This window comes from Bubalus bubalis, chromosome 14 (assembly GCF_019923935.1).
Source record: "Bubalus bubalis isolate 160015118507 breed Murrah chromosome 14, NDDB_SH_1, whole genome shotgun sequence".
Lineage (NCBI taxonomy): Eukaryota > Metazoa > Chordata > Mammalia > Artiodactyla > Bovidae > Bubalus > Bubalus bubalis.
In genome coordinates this window covers 66,491,467-66,511,014 of record NC_059170.1, presented here as the reverse complement: position 1 = coordinate 66,511,014, position 19,548 = coordinate 66,491,467, and the positions used below count along the sequence as shown (strand labels likewise).

At 40.9% G+C, this 19,548-nt stretch overlaps 1 long non-coding RNA gene across 2 annotated transcripts in view; it reads left to right on the top strand.

Moving 5' to 3' along the window:
- Positions 1–19,548, top strand: part of LOC123329266 — a 90,265-nt gene that overhangs the window by 54,017 nt on the left and 16,700 nt on the right. The window contains exons 4-5 of one of the 2 annotated variants that reach the window (XR_006544656.1): positions 14,509–14,669; positions 17,819–17,867. The exons of the other annotated variant lie outside the window; for it this stretch is intronic. This is a non-coding gene — a long non-coding RNA (uncharacterized LOC123329266). Of the gene's footprint in view, positions 1–14,508; positions 14,670–17,818; positions 17,868–19,548 lie in introns of those variants that run through there. 2 annotated transcript variants of the gene reach the window in all.

Below are 19,548 nucleotides of genomic sequence, written 5' to 3'. Positions count from 1 at the left end.
GGCCCACTTGACTTCACACTCCAGATTGTGTGACTCTAGGTGAGTGACCACACAATCATGGTAAGACCTTTTTTGTATAGTACTTCTGTGTATTCTTATTACCTTAATCTCTTCTGTTTCTGTTAGGTCCTTACTATTTCTGTCCTTTATCATGCCCATCCGTGATTGAAATGTTCCCTTGATAGCTCCAGTTTTCTTAAAGAGATCTCTAGTCTTTCCATTCTGTTGTTTTTCTTTGCCTTGTTCATTTAAGAAGGCTTTGTTATCTGTCCTTGCTATTCTCTGGAGCTCTGCATTCAGTTTGGTATATCTTTCCTTCCTTCCTTTTCTTTCACTTTTCTCCTTTCCTCAGCTATTTGTAAATAGCTCCTCAGACAACCCCTTTGCCTTCTTGCATTTATTTTTCTCTGGAATGGTTTTGGTCACTGCCTCCTGTACAATGTTATGAACCTCCATCCATAGTTCTTCAGGCACTCTGTCTACAGATCTAATCATTTGAATCTATTCGTCACCTCCACTGTATAACCATAAGAGATTTGATTTAGGTCATACCTGAATGACCTAGATGACCTCGTGGGGTTTTTCCTACTTTCTTCAATTTGAGCCTGTTTTGCAATAAGGAGCTCATGATCTGAGCCCCAGTCAGCTCCAGGTCTTATTTTTGCTGACTATATAGAGCTTCTCCATCTTTGACTGCAAAGAACATAATCAATCTGACTTCACTATTGACCATCTGGTGATGTCCATGTGTAGTGTTGTCTGTTCTGTTGTTGGAAAAGTGTGTTTACTATGACCAGCATGTTCTCTTGACAAAACTATGGTATTCTGCTATTATAGCCCCAAGTAAGGGAGGGCTGAAGAAAGGTCTTGATTATGGAGTTGGCCTCCAGAATCTTTAGTTCCCTTTCACCCTGGATTTGTGTGTGCTTTTAATTGACTCTTATATAGACTTTTTTTGTTGGATGTTGAACTACATCAAGGAGACAATAAAAGATTTATCAGTGCTTCTGTGACTTTCAGCTACTTTCAAGGTTACCAGTTGTCCTTCATAAAAATACTCAGCTGTGAAAATGGTGGAGACAGTGATTAAAAACATGTCAGTAGGACATAATAAAGACCATATGTGACAAGCCCACAGCTAATATTATACTCAACAGTGGAAGCTGAAAGATTTTCTTCTAAGATCAGAGAGAAGTATGCCCATTCTCACCACCTCTAACTAACATTACATTGGAAATCATAGTCATGGCAGTTAAGTAGAAAAAAGAAAAGGTATCCAAATAGAAAAAGATGAAGTAAAATTATCTGTTTCCAGATGACTTGATCTTAAATATAGAAAACACAAAGGCTTCACTAAAAACCTGTTAGAACTAATAAATGAATTCAGTAAAGTTGCAGGATATAAATCAACACATGAAATCCAGTTGTGTTTCCATATAGTAACAACAAACTATCCAAAAAAGAAACAAAAAACTAGTACTTTACAATAGCATCAAGTACAACAGACTTCTTAGGAGTATATTTAACCGAGGAGGTGAAAGATTAGTACAATGAGACATTGATGAAAAAATTAAAGAAGGCACAAATAAATGGAAAGATACCCCATGTGTATGGGTTGGAAGAATTAATATTGTTAATATGTCCATACTATCCAAAGCCACATACAGGTTCGATGCAGTTCCTATCAAAATTCCAATGGTACTCTCATAAAAATTTTAAAAAATCCTAAAGCTTGTTAAGGAACCACAGAAGTCCCCATGTAGCCAATGCAATCTTGAGCAAGCCAAACAAAGCCCGAGGCATCACTCTGGCTGATCCGCAGATCCTGGTCTTTATGTCCTGTGCGTTGCTCTCCCTTTGGTTGTGTGCAGGGCCTGTGACTTCTCAGCAGTGAAATATTGTAAAGGGATAGGATTGCACTTTCTTGATTAGGTTAGAGAAGACTAGCTTACATCTTACTTGGGGGCTTCCTCTATTGCCCTCTTGGCTTGTACGTTTTGATGAAGTAAACAGCTGGAGCAGGCCACTTGGTACAGAATGAGGGCAGTCAACAGCCAGCTAGGAACTAAGGGCCTCAGTTCATCAGCCTGCAAGAGACTGATCTTACCGTACCCACATGAGCTTGGAAATAAGGTCAAGCCTTCAGATAAGACCCCGGCCCTGGCCAGTTCCTCAATTGCAGCCTCTTGACAGTCCCTGAAGCAGAGAAGCCAGCTAAGCCATGCCCAGACTCCTGTCCCATGGAAACTGCAAGACAATAAACATGTCTTACTTTGAGGCAATAAAACAATGCACATGTATTAGCTCATAGTTTACTAAGTCATTAGTAATTACACAATTATTACTAGGTACGTGGTACTTTGTTATCCAGCAGTAGGTAGCTGACGTATCAGTCTAAACTATTAATATTTGTATTTGGATTAATTTACCGATATTCAGAGGTGCTCCAAGTACCTCAATATCTTCTTACCCAGGGGGCTCCCTAAGATAGTTACTCCTAGAGTTTAGTCGCTAAGTTGTACCTGAGTCTTTTGTGACCCATGGACTGTAACCTGCCAGGCTCCACTGTCCATGGGATTTCTCAGGCAAGAATTCTGGAGTGGGTTATTATTTCCTTCTCCAGGGGACCTTCATGACCCAAGGATTGAACCCATGTCTCCTGCACTGGCGGGCGAATTCCTTCCCACTGAGCCACCAGGGAAGCCCAATTACTCTTAAAGTACTTACTCTGAAGGCTAATAACTTATTTTACCCTCAGAGCAGACAGTGAACTTATCGATTCTTGCTGCATATTATCATATGGAAGGTGTTTTGTTTTGCTTGGCTTGATTTGATTAGTTTTGTTTTTAAAGCCGATGTTGCTGCCCCATTCAGGTAAGAAGGGGGCAGATTGGCAGGCATCTTTTTATTTACAGCTCTCCAGTTGTTCCTAATGGGCTGCCAGGGTTGAGAACCATAGATCAGAGACAGATTATGTAATTGTCTGGCACTTCTTTGAATGGTAGTTTTTTTCCCTGTTTCCAACATTCAGAGGTTCAGAAATATTGAAGTTCACTCTCAGAGTACCCAGCTACACAATTGAGAAATGTTTTTAATAAAAGAAAAAGACATTTCAGTGTCTGGTTTGAGTTTTCTCATTTTACTGGATAGGAAGAAATGAAATGCCAGGCCATCCGGTTCATGCATGGCCAGCTGGCAAATGGGGATTCATCACTTAGGGACACAGTGATGCAGCCAACTCATGATCCCTTAGTGGGGAGCAGGATTAATTGGAAAAACACAGATAATCAAAAAGTTTCATTTCAGTTTCTTGGTTCAGCCTCGTCTCTGAGCCTTTAGCAAAAGCTGAAGAAAGCAGACAAACTCATAGGGCTTTACTCCTTCACTGTACTCAGTCTCCACTGCCAAAGACAGCAAGTTCTATAGACATCAAGGGGATAGAAGCAGCGCTAAAGAGGCAGGAGAGGAGCCAGAGGCTTTTTAATTCCCTCCCTGGAGGAATGGTATCTGTATAACCCAGAAATGATTTGCCAAGTAGTTATTTTCTTGCATGTTGGTTGTATAAGATTGGTGAGCAGATATAAGGTGGAAAGCAACATATGCAAGGATGTTTCCTCGAGTCCAGGAGAGTTGAAAGCTTGGAGGAGACTGGATCTTCATACACAGAGCAGATAGCTTTGGACAATGGCAGTTCAGCTACTGTAGGGTGTTAGCCATGGAAGAAACTGTCCTGGAGGTAAGAGTTTCCATGAGGCCAGCAGCTGACAGGACCTGGAACCCATGGAGTTGATCCCCTTGGTCCCTGTGGTTGGCCAAGGCTGGAGTGAGAAGTTAGACCAGGATGTAGAGGAAGAGGAGGATGCCGGGGTGATGAAGGCAGTCATCCTTTGCTTCTTTCTCTTCATGTCTCCAGTACTCACCATTCTGGGTACATGATTCTGTCTTCATCTCTTCATTTTTCCCTCAGCACGCATTCAGTTAGTTTCACTTAGAAATCAGAGAGGGAAGCCTAGATGTTCAGTAACAGATGAATGGCTAAAGAAGGTATGATACATATATACAGTGGGGCATATGACTCCGCCATAAAAAGGAGTGAATTTGAATTCATTGAAATGAGGTGGATAAACCTAGAACCTGTTATAGAGGGAAGTAAGTCAGAAAGTGGAGAAGGCAATGGCACCCCACTCTAGTCCTCTTGCCTGGAAAATCCCATGGACGGAGGAGCCTGGTAGGCTGCAGTCCATGGGGTCGCTAAGAGTCAGACATGACTGAGCGACTTCCCTTTCACTTTTCACTCTCGTGCACTGGAGAAGGAAATGGCAACCCACTCCAGTGTTCTTGCCTGGAGAATCCCAGGGACTGGGGAGCCTGGGGGGCTGCTGTCTATGGGGTCACACAGAGTCGGACATGACTGAAGCGACTTAGCAGTAGCAAGTCAGAAAGAAAAAAACAAATATTGTATATTAACGCATATATATGGAATACAGAAAGATGGTACTGATGTACCCATCTGCAGGGCAGGAATCAAGACACAGACATAGAGGATGGACTTGTGGCCCAGCAGGGGAAGGAGAGGGTGAGATAAATGAAGAGAGGAGCACTGACGTACATACACCACCACGTGTAAAATAGCTGGCTAGTGGGAGCCTGCTGTATAGCACAGGGTGCTCAGCCTGGGGTCTGTGATGACCTAGAGGGGTGGGAGGAAGGCTCGAGGGAGGGGATATATGTGTACTTACGGCTGATTCACGTTGTTATACACCAGAAACCAACACAACATTGTAAAGCCATTATCCTCCAATTAAAAATAAATTTTAAAAAACAGATGTTGAACTAAGGGAAAAAAAAAATTCGGAGATGAAGTCACAATAAGCCCTGCCCTCAGGGATCTCACAAATTAGGGAAGGGAACAGAAACAAGAGCTAAACAGAAAGAAAAGTAGTCAAACCCTAGAATGGGAGTGTGCCCCAAATGCTATGGGGTCACAGGAGGAGGGGTGATTGACTGCAGTTAGGGTGTTCAGGAAGGCTTCAAAAACCAGGGTCTAGTGATGCTTAGCTGTCTTGCAGTGTCCTTATAACACTATTGCAGTATATTCTTAAACATGGCTAAGGTGGTAAACGTTACGGGTTTCTTTTTTTAACCAAAGTTTTCAAAATGATGCTTCACAAGACTTTCCAGTTGAGGTTAGACTGAATAACTTAAGGCTTCCCAATAGCTACCCACTTCCACACTATAAAATTTTGAAGAATTATGACAATTGCTATGGGAAATGAGAATCATGACAAACTTTGAGCAGATTCTGAAACTTGGATAAGATTTTTTTTGAGATGGGGGGACAGAGAGACACCAAGGTAAAAAGCATGGGAGTAGTATATAGCAGAGACATTGGGTGCTGAGTGAACTGGATCCAGTGTGGCTTAGAATGAGGGGGTGTAAAGCAGGAGGAACTGATATATGGTGATTTCTTTTTATTGAAGTATAGTTTATATAACAAAAATTTCACTATTTTAGCCATTGTAAGGTGTAATTTTTTTTCTTTAGTATATTCATAATGTTGTGCAAACACCACCATGATCTAATTCCAAAACAGTTTTACCACCCCAAAAGAAACCCATTTCCCATTCACCCCAGCCTCTGGCAACCATTAATTTAATTTCTACCCTTTTCTTTTCATCCTCCTCTTCTGGGATTCTCACTGTGTGTATGTTGGTAAGCTCAGTGGTGTCCTGCGGGCCTCTTAGGCACTGTTCATTTTTCTTCATTCCTTTTTATTTCTGTTTCTCAGACTGGATAATCTCACTTGACCCATTTGAAGTTCACTTATTATTTATTCTGTCTGTTGAAATCTCCTGTCGAACCCCTGTAGTGAATTTTTCATTTCATTTATTGTGTTTTTCTCTTCCAGCATTTTCCTTCGGTTCCTTTTTATAATTTCTCTTATTGATATTCCCTATTTGGTAAAATACTGTTCTTATGGATTCAGGTTTATTTACTGTTTATATACTTCTGCATTGCTTAAAAGGAGAAGCTTCAGGGTTTCCTCTTGACCTTCCCTGCCATAACAGTCTTAACTGTGAGGTTCAGGGGTCCAGTGTCAGGCCCCAAGAATGTCTGTTCCAACCACATCCTGGGGAGCTGGGGAAATAACTGCAGAATGGGTTCACAGACCCATGCCATTTACTGTGACATGGACTTGGGCCAGAACACCATTTGCAGTGGAACCCCAGCCCCCAGCCCCTACAAGCATCCCCTCTGATTGATACTCAGCGCTGTTATCCAGTCCTATAAAGGCTTTAGGATTTCCCCTTCTCTGGGGCCCATTTACACTAGTGAGCACCTGTAGATAACTAGGAAGATTCATAGCATCCTGTAATGTTACCACAAGATTTCCTTCAGAATTCTGACCCCCTCTTTAGTCAAGGGACTTTCTGAACTGTCTCAGGTCTTATAATCAGTTGAGGGACTGTTACTAACTCCTAAGGCAGAGACTCAAGGCAGGCCTCTGTTTGAGAAAGATATATATATACATACACACACACACACATATATCTAATATGTATATTTACCTGCACATAGTGGATCACAATAAACTGTGGGAAATCCTGAAAGTGATGGGAATACCAGACCACCCGACCTGCCTCTTGAGAAATTTGTATGCAGGTCAGGAAGCAACAGTTAGAACTGGACATGGAACAACAGACTGGTTCCAAATAGGAAAAGGAGTACGTTGAGGCAGTATATTGTCACCCTGTTTATTTAACTTATATGCAGAGTACATCATGAGAAACGCTGGGCTGGAAGAAACACAAGCTGGAATCAAGATTGCCAGGAGAAATATCAATAACCTCAGATATGCAGATGACACCACCCTTATGGCAGAAAGTGAAGAGGAACTCAAAAGCCTCTTGATGAAAGTGAAAGTGGAGAGTGAAAAAGTTGGCTTAAAGCTCAACATTCAGAAAACAAAGATCATGGCATCCGGTCCCATCACTTCATGGGAAATAGATGGGGAAACAGTGGAAACAGTGTCAGACTTTATTTTTTTGGGCTCCAAAATCACTGCAGATGGTGACTGCAGCCATGAAATTAAAAGACGCTTACTCCTTGGAAGGAAAGTTATGACCAGCCTAGATAGCATATTGAAAAGCAGAGACATTACTTTGCCAACAAAGGCCCGTCTAGTCAAGGCTATGGTTTTTCCTGTGGTCATGAATGGATGGAGAATTGGACTGTGGAGAAGGCTGAGTGCCGAAGAATTGATGCTTTTGAACTGTGGTGTTGGAGAAGACTCTCGAGAGTCCCTTGTACTGCAAGGAGATCCAAGCAGTCCATTCTGAAGGAGATCAGCCCTGGGATTTCATTGGAAGGAATGATGCTAAAGCTGAAACTCCAATACTTTGGCCACCTCACGCGAAGAGTTGACTCATTGGAAAAGACTCTGATGTTGGGAGGGACTGGGGGCAGGAGGAGAAGGGGACGACAGAGGATGAGATGGCTGGATGGCATCACCGACTCGATGGATGTGAGTCTGAGTGAACTCCGGGAGTTGGTGTTGGACAGGGAGGCCTGGCGTGCTGTGATTTATGGGGTCACAAAGAGTCGGACATGACTGAGCGACTGATCTGATCTGATATATATATATATGTAGTAGGGTGATGAGAATAAAGGTTGTAATAGTGGGCATTTTATTTCATGGATGTGATGGTGATAGTGTGGTGACTGAGCTACAAATGAATAATATAAATATGGTAAGTGTTATTACAATATAAATTAGTAGGATTGTTATAGTTGGATTATACAATATAATGGCTCTAATACATCCTATATGGGCAATTGATGAGTAAGCTATGATTTTTCATAGTTTGGTTTGCTTTAGACTGCCTCAGTTCAGTTCAGTTCAGTCGCTCAGTCGTGTCCGACTCTTTGTGACCCCATGAATTGCAGCACGCCAGGCCTCCCTGTCCATCACCAACTCCCGGAGTTCACCCAAACTCATGTCCATCGAGTCGGTGATGCCATCCAACCATCTCATCCTCTGTCGTCCCCTTCTCCTCCTGCCCCCAATCCCTCCCAGCATCTGGGTCTTTTCCAATGAGTCAACTCTTCTCATGAGGTAGCCAAAGTGTTGGAGTTTCAGCTTCAGCATCATTCCTTCCAATGAACACCCAGGACTGATCTCCTTTAGGATGGCCTGGTTGGGTCTCCTTGCAGTCCAGGTGACTTTCAAGAGTCTTCTCCAACAACACAGTTCAAAAGCATCAATTCTTCGGCGCTCAGCCTTCTTCACGGTCCAACTCTCACATCCATACATGACCACTGGAAAAACCATAGCCTTCACTAGACGGACCTTTGTTGGCAAAGTAATGTCTCTGCTTTTCAATATGCTATCTAGGCTGGTCATAACTTTCCTTCCAAGGAGTAAGCGTCTTTTAATTTCATGGCTGCAGTCACCATCTGCAGTGATTTTGGAGCCCCAAAAAATAAAGTCAGCCACTGTTTCCACGTCTGTTTCCCATGAAGTGATGGGACCAGATGCCATGATCTTAATTTTCTGAATGTTGAGCTTTAAGGCAACTTTTTCACTCTCCACTTTCACTTTCATCAAGAGGCTTTTGAGTTCCTCTTCACTTTCTGCCATGAGGGTGGTGTCATCTGCATATCTGAGGTTATTGATATTTCTCCTGGCAATCTTGATTCCAGCTTGTGCTTCATCCAGCACAGCATTTCTCATGATGTACTCTGCATATAAGTTAAATAAGCAGGGTGACAATATACTGCCTCAACGTACTCCTTTTCCTATTTGGAACCAGTCTGTTGTTCCATGTCCAGTTCTAACTGTTGCTTCCTGACCTGCATATAGGTTTCTCAAGAGACAGGTCAGGTGGTCTGGTATTCCCATCTCTTTCAGAATTTTCCACAGTTGATTGTGATCCACACAGTCAAAGGCTTTGGCATAGTCAATAAAGCAGAAATAGATGTTTTTCTGGAGCTCTCTTGCTTTTTCCATGATCCAGCAGATGTTGGAAATTTGATCTCTGGTTCCTCTGCCTTTTTTAAAACCAGCTTGAACATCTGGAAGTTCACGGTTAACGTATTGCTGAAGCCTGGCTTGGAGAATTTTGAGCATTACTTTACTAGTGTGTGAGATGAGTGCAATTGTGTGGTAGTTTGAGCATTCTTTGGCATTGCCTTTCTTTGGGATTGGAATGAAAACGGACCTTTTCCAGTCCTGTGGCCACTGCTGAGTTTTCCAAATTTGCTGGCATATTGAGTGCAGCACTTTCACAGCATCATCTTTCAGGATTTGAAATAGCTCAACTGGAATTCCATCACCTCCACTAGCTTTGTTTGTAGTGATGCTTTCTAAGGCCTACTTGACTTCACATTCCAGGATGTCTGGCTCTAAGTGAGTGATCACGCCATCGTGATTATCTGGGTCATGAAGATCTTTTTTGTACAGTTCTTCTGTGTATTCTTGCCACCTCTTGTTAATATCTTCTGTTTCTGTTAGGTCCATACCATTTCTGTCCTTTATCAAGCCCATCTTTGCATGAAATGTTCCCTTCATATCTCTGATTTTCTTGAAGAGATCTCTAGTCTTTCCCATTCTGTTGTTTTCCTCCATTTCTTTGCATTGATCACTGAGGAAGTCTTTCTTATCTCTCCTTGCTATTCTCTGCATTCAGATGCTTATATCTTTCCTTTTCTCCTTTGCTTTTTGCTTCTCTTCTTTTCACAGCTATCCCCCAGTTAATAGTATGGATGTAAATATTAATAATATTAAGTTTAACGGATGGTAAAATTCGGTGCAATACTGGCATGAGTTTGTGTCCTGTTAATAAAATTGTCTGCTATTAATGAGAATTCAGATATGGAATGGAGAGAGTCATAGTTTTGTGATTAGAGCTATTGCCATGATGGTTAATGCTATTGGGTTAAAGATTTTTTATAGTTCACTGGCCGGAATATAATGGATTAACAAGAGCAGCTATTACAAATAATATTAATGTGGTGGCTTGTGTCAGAAAATATTTAGTGGATGCTTCTATGGCTCATGGATTAAACTTTTTTATTATGATGGGAATAATGGCAACTGTATTTATTTCAAATCCGATTCAGATAAGCAATCGGTGTGAATTAGTTATTACAATTACGGTTCCTGATATAATGGTTACAATAATGATAAAGATGATAGGATTTATTAGAATGGGAAGGATATAAAACAACATTTTTGGGGTATGGGCCGACTAGCTTATTCAGCTGACCTTAGTACAATCTAGTATTATGCAGTAGCAGGAAGAATTTTGAATTCTTAAGGGTAGGTTCAATTCCTGTGATTCTAGAAAGACAGTTTAAACCTCTGCTATTTACTCTATCAAAGTAACTTGTGTCAGGCGTATTTCTTACATTGTGGGGGGATGCCTGATGTTACGATAGGTAGTGAGATGTGTCGTATGCACAGGGCTAGTGTTCCTGGCAGGAAATTTTTTCAGTTTGTTGAAAAGTTGATCATACCAGAATCAAGGATTGTTGTTGTTGTTCAGTTGGTCAGTCACGTCCGACTCTTTGCAGCCCCATGGACTGCAGCGTGCCAGGCTTCCCTTTCCTTCACCATCTCCCAGAGCATGCTCAAACTCATGTCCACTGAGTTGATATTGCCATCCAACCAGCTCATCCTCTGTCATCCGCTTCTCTTCTTTAGTTTTTCCCAGCATCAGGGTCTTTTCCAATGAGTCAGTTCTTTGCATCAGGTGGCCAAAGTATTGGAACTTCAGCATAAGTCCTTCCAGTGAATATTCAGTGTTGATTTCTTTTAGGATTGACTGGTTTAATCTCCTTGCAGTCCAAGGGATTCTCAAGAGTCTTTTCCAACCTCACAGTTCAAAGGCATCAATTCTTTGGTGCTCAGCCTTCTTTATGGTCCAACTCTCACATCCATATATGACTACTGGAAAAACCTTAGCTTTGACTAGACAGACCTTTGTCAGCAAAGTAATGTCTCTGCTCTTTAATACACTGTCTAGGTTTGTCATAGCTTTTCTTCCAAGGAGCAAGAGTCTTTTAATTTCATGGCTGCAGTCACTGTCTGCAGTGATTTTGGAGCCCAGTAAAATAAAATCTCTCACTGTTTCCATTGTTTCCCTATCTATTTGCCATGAAGTGATGGGATTGGATGCCATGATCTTAGTTTTATGAATGTTGTTTTATTCTTTTTGAAAATTTAGTTATTTATTTGGCTGTGCCAGGTCTTAGTTGTGGCATGTGGCATCTAAGTCCCCGTCCAGGGATTGAATCCAGGCCCCCTGCATTGGGAGCACAGAGTCTTAGCCACTGGACCACGAGGGAAGTCCTGAATGTTGAGTTTTAAGCCAGATTTTTCACTCTTCTCTTTCACCTTCATCAAGAGGTTCTTTAGTTCCTCTTCACTTTCTGCCATAAAGGTGGTGGTATCTGCATTATCTGAGGTTACTGATATTTCTTCCGGCAATCTTGATTCCAGCTTGTGCTTCATCCAGCCTGGTATTTTGCATGATGTACTCTGCATATAAGTTCAATAAGCAGAGTGATAATATACAGTCTTGACTTACTCCTTTCCCAATTTGGAGCCAGTCCATTGTTGCATGCCTGGTTCTAACTGTTGCTTCTTGACCTAAATACAGGTTTCTCAGGAGGCAGGTAAGGTGGTCTGGTATTTTCATCTCTTGAAAAATTTCCACAGTTTGTTGTGATCCACATAGTCAAAGGCTTTAGTGTAGTCAGTGAAGCAGAAATAGATGTTTTTCTGGAATTATTTCGCTTTTTCTATGATCCAGTGGATGTTCGTAATTTGATCTCTGGTTCCTGTGCCTTTTCTAAGTCCATCTTGTATATCTGGATGTCCACTTCTTGGTTCACATACTGTTGAAGCCTAGCTTGGAGGATTTTGAGCGTGATCTTGCTAGCATGTGAAATGAGTGCAGTTGTGTGGTAGTTTGAACATTCTTTGGCATTGCCCTTCTTTGGGATTGGAATGAAAACTGAACTTTTCCAGTCCTTTGGCCACTGCTGATTTTTCCAAATTTGCTGACATATTGACATATGATGCTTTAACAGCATCATCTTTAAGGATTTGAAATAGCTCAGGTGGAATTCCATCACCTCTACCAGCTTTGTTCGTAGTGATGCTTCCTAAGGCCCTCTTGGCTTCGCACTCCAGGATGTCTGGCTCTAGGTGAGTGATCACACCATTGTGGTTATCTGGGTCATTGAGATCTTTTTTGTACAGTTCTTCTGTATATTCTTGTCACCTCTTCTTAATATCTTCTGCTTCTGTTAGGTCCGTAACGTTTCTCTCCTTTATTGTGCCCATCTTTGCATCAAATGTTCCCTTGGTATCTCTTAATTTTCTTAGAGGGATCTCTAGTCTTTCCCATTCTATTGCTTTCCTCTATTTCTTTGCATTGCTCACTTAAAGACGTTCTTATCTCTCCTTGCTATTCTTTGGAACTATCCTATTCAAGGATAGGATGCTTGACTTCACTGGAAACAGTGTAAAACTGTTTTTACACTGAAAAAACTAGAACAATGGAAAAACTGTAAACAATAGTATTTTGATAATAAAGTTGGTTGTTTATAGTTCTAGTGTGTGGGGGGCTGTGGAATTCTCCTAGAAAAATGATTATTTTGAAAATACTTTTTATGATGATGATGGCATATTCTGTGAAGAAAAATATAGCGAATGGGCCTGCTGCATATTCTATGTTAGAGCCCGATACAGATTCTCCTTCTGTTAGGCTGAAGGGGGTTCAATTAGTTTCTGCTAGAGTAGAGATACGGAGAAGGCAATGGCACCCCACTCCAGTACTCTTGTCTGGAAAATCCCATGGACGGAGGAGCCTGGAAGGTCCATGGGGTCGCTGAGGGTCGGACACGACTGAGCGACTTCACTTTCACTCTTCACTTTCATGCATTGGAGAAGGAAATGGCAACCCACTCCAGTGTTCTTGCCTGGAGAATCCCAGGGATGGGGGAGCCTGGTGGGCTGCCGTCTGTGGGGTGGCACAGAGTCGGACACGACTGAAGTGACTTAGGAGCAGCAGCAGCAGCAGAGTAGACATAAGTCGTATTATGGCTAGGGGTCATGATGGGAAGATTATTCGTAAATGTCCTTGAGATGAGGGTTGAGAGAGTAAAGGATCCATTAATTTTATTTCATTATCTTTGGCTGTGCTGGGTTCATTGCTGCATGAGGGCTTTCTCTAGTTGCAGCAAGTGGGGGCTACTCTTCATGTGGTATGTGGGCTTCTCTTTATGGTGGCTTCTCTTGTTATGGAGCACAGCCCCTGGAGCATGCAGACTTCCGTAGTTGCGGTACACAGGCTTAGCTGCTCTGCAGTATGTGGATCCTCCCGGACCAGGGATCTAGTCCATGTCCTCTGCGTTGGCAGGTGGATTCTTAACCACTGAACCACCAGGGAAGTCCCAGGATACATTTATTAAAAGGACTGATAGAAGAAGAATCGCTAGCATTACTTCACGTGACATTATTAGTGCTGTTGCTCGTAGAGCTCCAATAAGTGCACATTTTGAATTGGAAGCTCATCCGGATCAGTGTCTAGGCTCAAGCCTAGACAGCTAGGCTTGACGTATCTGATATAAATATCAGTAATACTCCTCTAAGTTTTTGTTAATGAGGGGTAAGCTACAGGCTGCCCACTCCAGTATTCTTGCCTAGAGAATCTCATGGACAGAGGAGCCTGGTGGGCTACAGTCATGGGGTCACAAAGAGTTGGACACGACTGAGCGACGGACACTACTTTCACGAGGTACAGGTCAGGGAATTTGTATGGTTCGAGCCAAGATTAGGGCTAAAGTGGGTGTAATAAATATGGAAATGGAAGATGTAGCTGGTCATGGTGATCCTTTAATGAATAATTTGACTACATCAGCAATAGGTCGTAATAGGCCATATGGTACAACATTATTTGGTCCATTTCAAAGTTGCATGTAGCCTAGAACCTTTCAATTAATGTGAGAAATCCCATGGCTAGAAGAATAGGGATAACAAGTATTAGATTTATGCATTATAAAGTAAACATTTATAAACTCATTATAAAAATTATGAACATTTTGTTAGGGAGAGGATTTGAACCTCTGGCTATAAAGGTTTAAACTTTGTGCAGTTACCCAGCTGTGCTGCTCTAACAAACTCTGTTCTTGGGTAAGGTTTTGTATATATTAATTAAATTAAGATTATATCATTAATTGGTTTTAAGACACTTTTTAAATGTAGACCTTATTTCTCATGTTCTTTCACACTGGGAAAAATATATAGTAGATAGAAACTGACCTGGATTATTCTGGTCCAAGCTCAGATCACATAGGACTTTAATCGTTTAACAAAAGGATCTTTAATAGTGAGTATACTATTGGGATGTCCTGGTCCAGCATTGAGATGGTTAATCATTAATGACAAATATATTGTTGATATGAACTCTAGTTATAGGATTGCACTGCTATCCCTAGGGTAACTTGTTCCATTGATCAATTTTTGGATCAATGAATGATATCGGGAACCCAAGGGAGAAGAAGGGAATGAGGTCAACGAGCAACAGGATGGAGGAGGAGGAGGAAGAGGAGGCAGATCAACAAGATGGCCCCTGCTGCAGGAGCAGCCTCAGCAGCAGGTGGGAGGCTGGAGGCAGTGCTGGGGGTGGTGGTGGCGGCCATGGCCCGGCGGCCTGGGGCAGAGTCAACGGTGGCTGCCGTGGCAGTGGCAACAGCCATGGGGACTTGGAGCTGAGAGGAGCTGCTGCTCGAAACAGCATGTCTTTCCCAGGATCAGGGTCTTTTCCAGTGAGTCAGTTCTTCCCATTAGGTGGCCAGAGTATTGGAGCTTCAGCTCCACCATCAGTCCTTCCAGTGAATATTCAGGATTGATTTCCTTTAGGATTGACTGGTTTGATCTCCTTGCAGTCCAAGGGATTCTCGAGGGTCTTCTCCAGCACCATGATTTGAAGGCATCAGTTCTTAGGCACCCAAGCTTCTTTATGGTCCAACTGTCACATCTGTACATGACTACTGGAAAAACCATAGCTTTGACTGTATGGACCTTTGTCAGCAAAGTGGTGTCTCTGCTTTTTAATATGCTGTCTAGGTTTGTCATAGCTCTCCTTCCAAGAAGTGAATGTCTTTTAATTTCATGATTGCAGTCACCATGTGCAGTGATTTAGGAGGCCAAGAAAATAGTCTGTCGGTTTCCACTTTTCCCCCTTCTATTTGCCATGAAGTGATGGGACTGCATGTCATGACCTTAGTTTTTTTGAATGTTGAATTTGAAGCCAGCTTTTTCACTCTCTTCTATCACCCTCATCAAGAGGCTCTTTAGTTCCTCTTCACTTTCTGCCATTAGAGTGGTGGTATCTGCATATCTGAGGTTGTTGCTATTTCTCCCAGCAATCTTGAATCTGGCTTGTGATTCATCTTAGCCCAGAATTATCACATTAGCTTGGGACAGTTTAATACAGAGATGCTTCTTTAGACTTTTTAGTGTATCATTGGGCTTCCCTAGTACTCTGACGGTAAAGCATCCACCTGCAATGCAGGAAACCCTAGTTCAGCTGCAGGTCAGGAAGATCTCTTGGAGAAGGAAATGGCAACCCACTCCAGTATTCTTGCCTGGAGAATTCCACGGACAGAGGAGCCTGGCGGGCTACAGTCCATGGGGTCTCAGAGTTGGACACGATTGAGCAACTAACACACACACACAGTGTATCATTAATTAATTATGTATTCTGCTGTATAACCTATTGTTCTTGATGGTAGATTCATTTTGGAAAAATTCACTTATGTGTGTGATTTGGGAAATCATAGAACTATATACAGAGTATTTTAGAACATAGACTTTGGAGTCAGATGTATCTTGGTTCCCATCTTTTATAAGTATATGATTCTTCATCTCTGACAACAGAAATGGTAATATCTTGTTTTAAAGGATTGTTTTGAAATTTAAATGTGCTAACATATATCTTCCGTATAGTACCTGTTCAATAAATGTTATTACTTAAATTTTGTTTAATAGAAATCAGTTTAGAAAGATATTCATCTAGAGTATTTGAACATTTTCTGCTGTCAAATGTTAGTATTCAAGATAAAAATGAACTTTGAATATTTATGAAGTTGGTGGTAAAAAATGAAATGCCATTCTCGTTTTCTTCCCATATCAGTCTTTTCATTAATCAACATGTGCTATTTAATACCAGCCACTAGGCACATGTGATTATTTAAAGTTTTAATGGACTATTTTATAGAGAAGTTTTAGGTTTACAGAAAAATTGCACTGAAAATGTAGAGTTTCCATGTATGCCTTCCCCCACAGTTACACAGTTACTTAATCTTACATTAGTTTGGTGCATTTGTTATCACTGATACACCAGAATTGACAAATTATTAACTGAAGTCCATAGTTTATGTTACAGTTGACTCTCTGTGTTGTATCGTTCTATGGGTGAGATTGTCTTCTTTCACTTAGCAATGTGTGTTTAAGGTTCTTGTGTGTCTCTCCATGGCTTGAGGGCTCATTTACTGCTAAATAATACTCTGTTGTATGGATAACTTTTGATTTTAATTAATTAAAATCAAAATTTACTTCCTTAGTAGTAGCAGCAGCTACTTGTGGCTAGTGGCTACCATACTGGAAAATGCAGATTCAGCACATTTCCATCATCTCAAAAAGTTCTACTGAAGAATGCTGGTATCAACCAAAGTACAATTCTCCAATTATCTTCACTGTCACAGAGAACTTACCTGTTGGCTCAGCCTCAATTTGTCTTTAAGCCTACATTTTTAGTGCTTTGGGTTATGCTGCAAACCTAAACTTGACATAATTTAAAATCCTTTACTCCCCCAAAGAATTAGCCTTTCCAGATGTTGCCCATTATAATATGGTTTCCTATCAGGGCATCATCTTTTACTCCATTCATCCTGTCCCTAAAATCTGGAGTCATCTTTTTCTTTCTTATTTTTTCTCTCCACCTTTTGAATATTTATCAAAGGTAAGCAGGTCTCAGAGCTAATAACTGGCAGAGTTTAGATCAGAATGTAGAACTCCTTTTTCTAGTTCTTTCTTGGGATCTCCACTAGTTGGGGCTGCTTTTCCAATAATTTTAAAGTTGCAGTCACTTTTGAAGAGTTTATTGGCAACTGTATGATTATGTACTATGTGATTTAGTTATAAATCAAGACTGTAAAGGCTATAGCTATAGATTTAATAAATAGTGAGGTACTCATTCTTTTAAACATTAGAACTTGAAGGAATTTATCTTATTTCACTCTCTATAACTCAGTTATGATGGAAAAATATTTTTTCCTCTATGTGTGACCCACTTTGCATAATAAAAATTAATTTCCCTCACTAACTTTTGGCGGGTAAGGGTGAATAGAATTTAACTGAACATCATTGCCATCCAAAATTCTGTATTTATGCTTGTATTCTATTCAAATACTTTGTGAAGTCCAATTTGGTTACCACATGAACTTGTATCTTCTTAAACATTCTTTAAATGTCCATGTTAAAGTTTCCAGAGCTTGAAAAACGGAGAGCTTTGTGTCGGTCTCTTTGCTTTTCTTTCAGGGTAAGCTGTACCTCTCCTTTGCTGAAAATAGCATACTGCGTATGGTCTTGATTTGACCTTCTCTGTATACTGGTTGTGCTGTGCTTAGTCGTTCAGTCATGTCTGACTCTTTGCAACCCCATGGACTGTGGCCCACCAGGCTCTTCTGTCCATGGGGATTGTTGGGCAAGAATACTGAAGTGCGTTGCCATTCCCTCCTCCAGGGGATCTTCCCAATCCAGGGATCGAAACCAGGTCTCCTGCACTGCAGGCAGATTATTTACCATCTGAGCCACCAGGGAAGCTCAAGAACACTGGAGTGGGTAGCCTATCCTTTCTCCAGGGGAACATCCTGACCTAGGAATCAAACTGGGGTCTCCAGCACTGCAGATGGATTCTTTACCAACTGAACTACCCAGAGAGCCCATATATTGGTTATGCTTGCTCAAAAGTTCATTTTTATGGAGACATTCTGTTAAAGAGTAGTAGTCTTGCATGTTAAAACATGCAAGTACTGTATTTTTTTTTTTAAATACTGAATTTTAACCTTCATTTTGAAATGCTTTCCCTATAATTACTACTCTTAAAACCCATGTTTTATATGTCAGTTTTTACATTAATTACTGTTTTGATTAAAACTGTCACTCTTTTCTCGAATGTAGCCTATCTTTAAATTTATTAAAAACTTTAAAAAAATGATATCAAAAAATATGCAAATAATATATATTAATAAAAAACATATCAATAATATATTTTGACTAGTAAGTCTAGATTTTAATCACTCAGAGGCTTTTCTGTTCTCCAAGGTCAACCCAATCAAAACCATCAACCTATATGAAAATTTTGTTATCCCTTGGTGGTTTAATTAGTGTCTTGGGGTTAATTAATTAAAACTCCATAGGATCATCTCATCATATTTTGTTATACCTGTCTCTTCATGGGAAGGTCAGTTTCACTGATTGAAAGTAAAAGACAGTAAAACGCTTGTGTGGGTATTCATACAAATCCTTACTTAGAGAACAAATGATGATGCTACCTTTGTGTTCTGTATTGTCAGGATGCCTCAGCTGTTTAACAGTCACCACTGGGCAGGCAGTGCCTCTAATATTAGTTATGCTAGAGGTGATGGATTTTTGGTAAACAAGTGGGGTTTGTATTTGCTGAGTTCCTTTTACTCTTTAAGAAATCTTTCCTTGAGTGCATGCCTATGTTGGGTTAACAGTATACGTAGTATGTATTTTGATGTTGAGTTGTGTTTATTTGCTGTTAACTATCAGTAATTGATATAAGCTTATACAAGGAGAAATAGTTCTTGTTACTCATGTTAACATTGCTTCTTTTGGCTAATAGATCATCAGTCCAGTGTAAAACTAGGAGTTGATATGCTTATTGTTGATATTAAGATAAAGTCATTGTTGAGCTTGAATGACTTCTTAATTGGTGACTGCTTTTAAGCCAGCTATGATGTTATTTTTACTCTCTAGATAAGGTCGTACCCATTTCTAAAAAGCTGTACCTTTGTAAAAGTTGAAATTTATAATTTTTTTTGTAATTTTTAAAGTTGAACTAAGTTTCTTTTCTTGGACAATCACATATCACCAGGCTTGTTACCTCTTCTGACCATTTTGCAGCATAGATGAGTTTGTTCTTTAAAACATTTTTTTCACTTGTTTATTTTATTTTTGGCTGTGTTGGGTCTTCGTTGCTTTGTGTGGGCTTTCTCTAGTTGCAGTGAGCAGGGGCTACTCTTCGTTGCGGAGCACAGGCTGCAGTAATTGCACCAGGCAGACTCAGTAGCTGTAGCTCGTGGGCTCAAGAGCTGTAGCTGTAGAGCACGGGCTCAGCAGTTGTGGCACACCGGCAGAGCTGCTTCGTGGCATGTGGAATCTTTCTAAACAGGATCAAACCCATGTCCCCTGCATTGGCAGGTGGATTCTTATCCACTGCATCATGA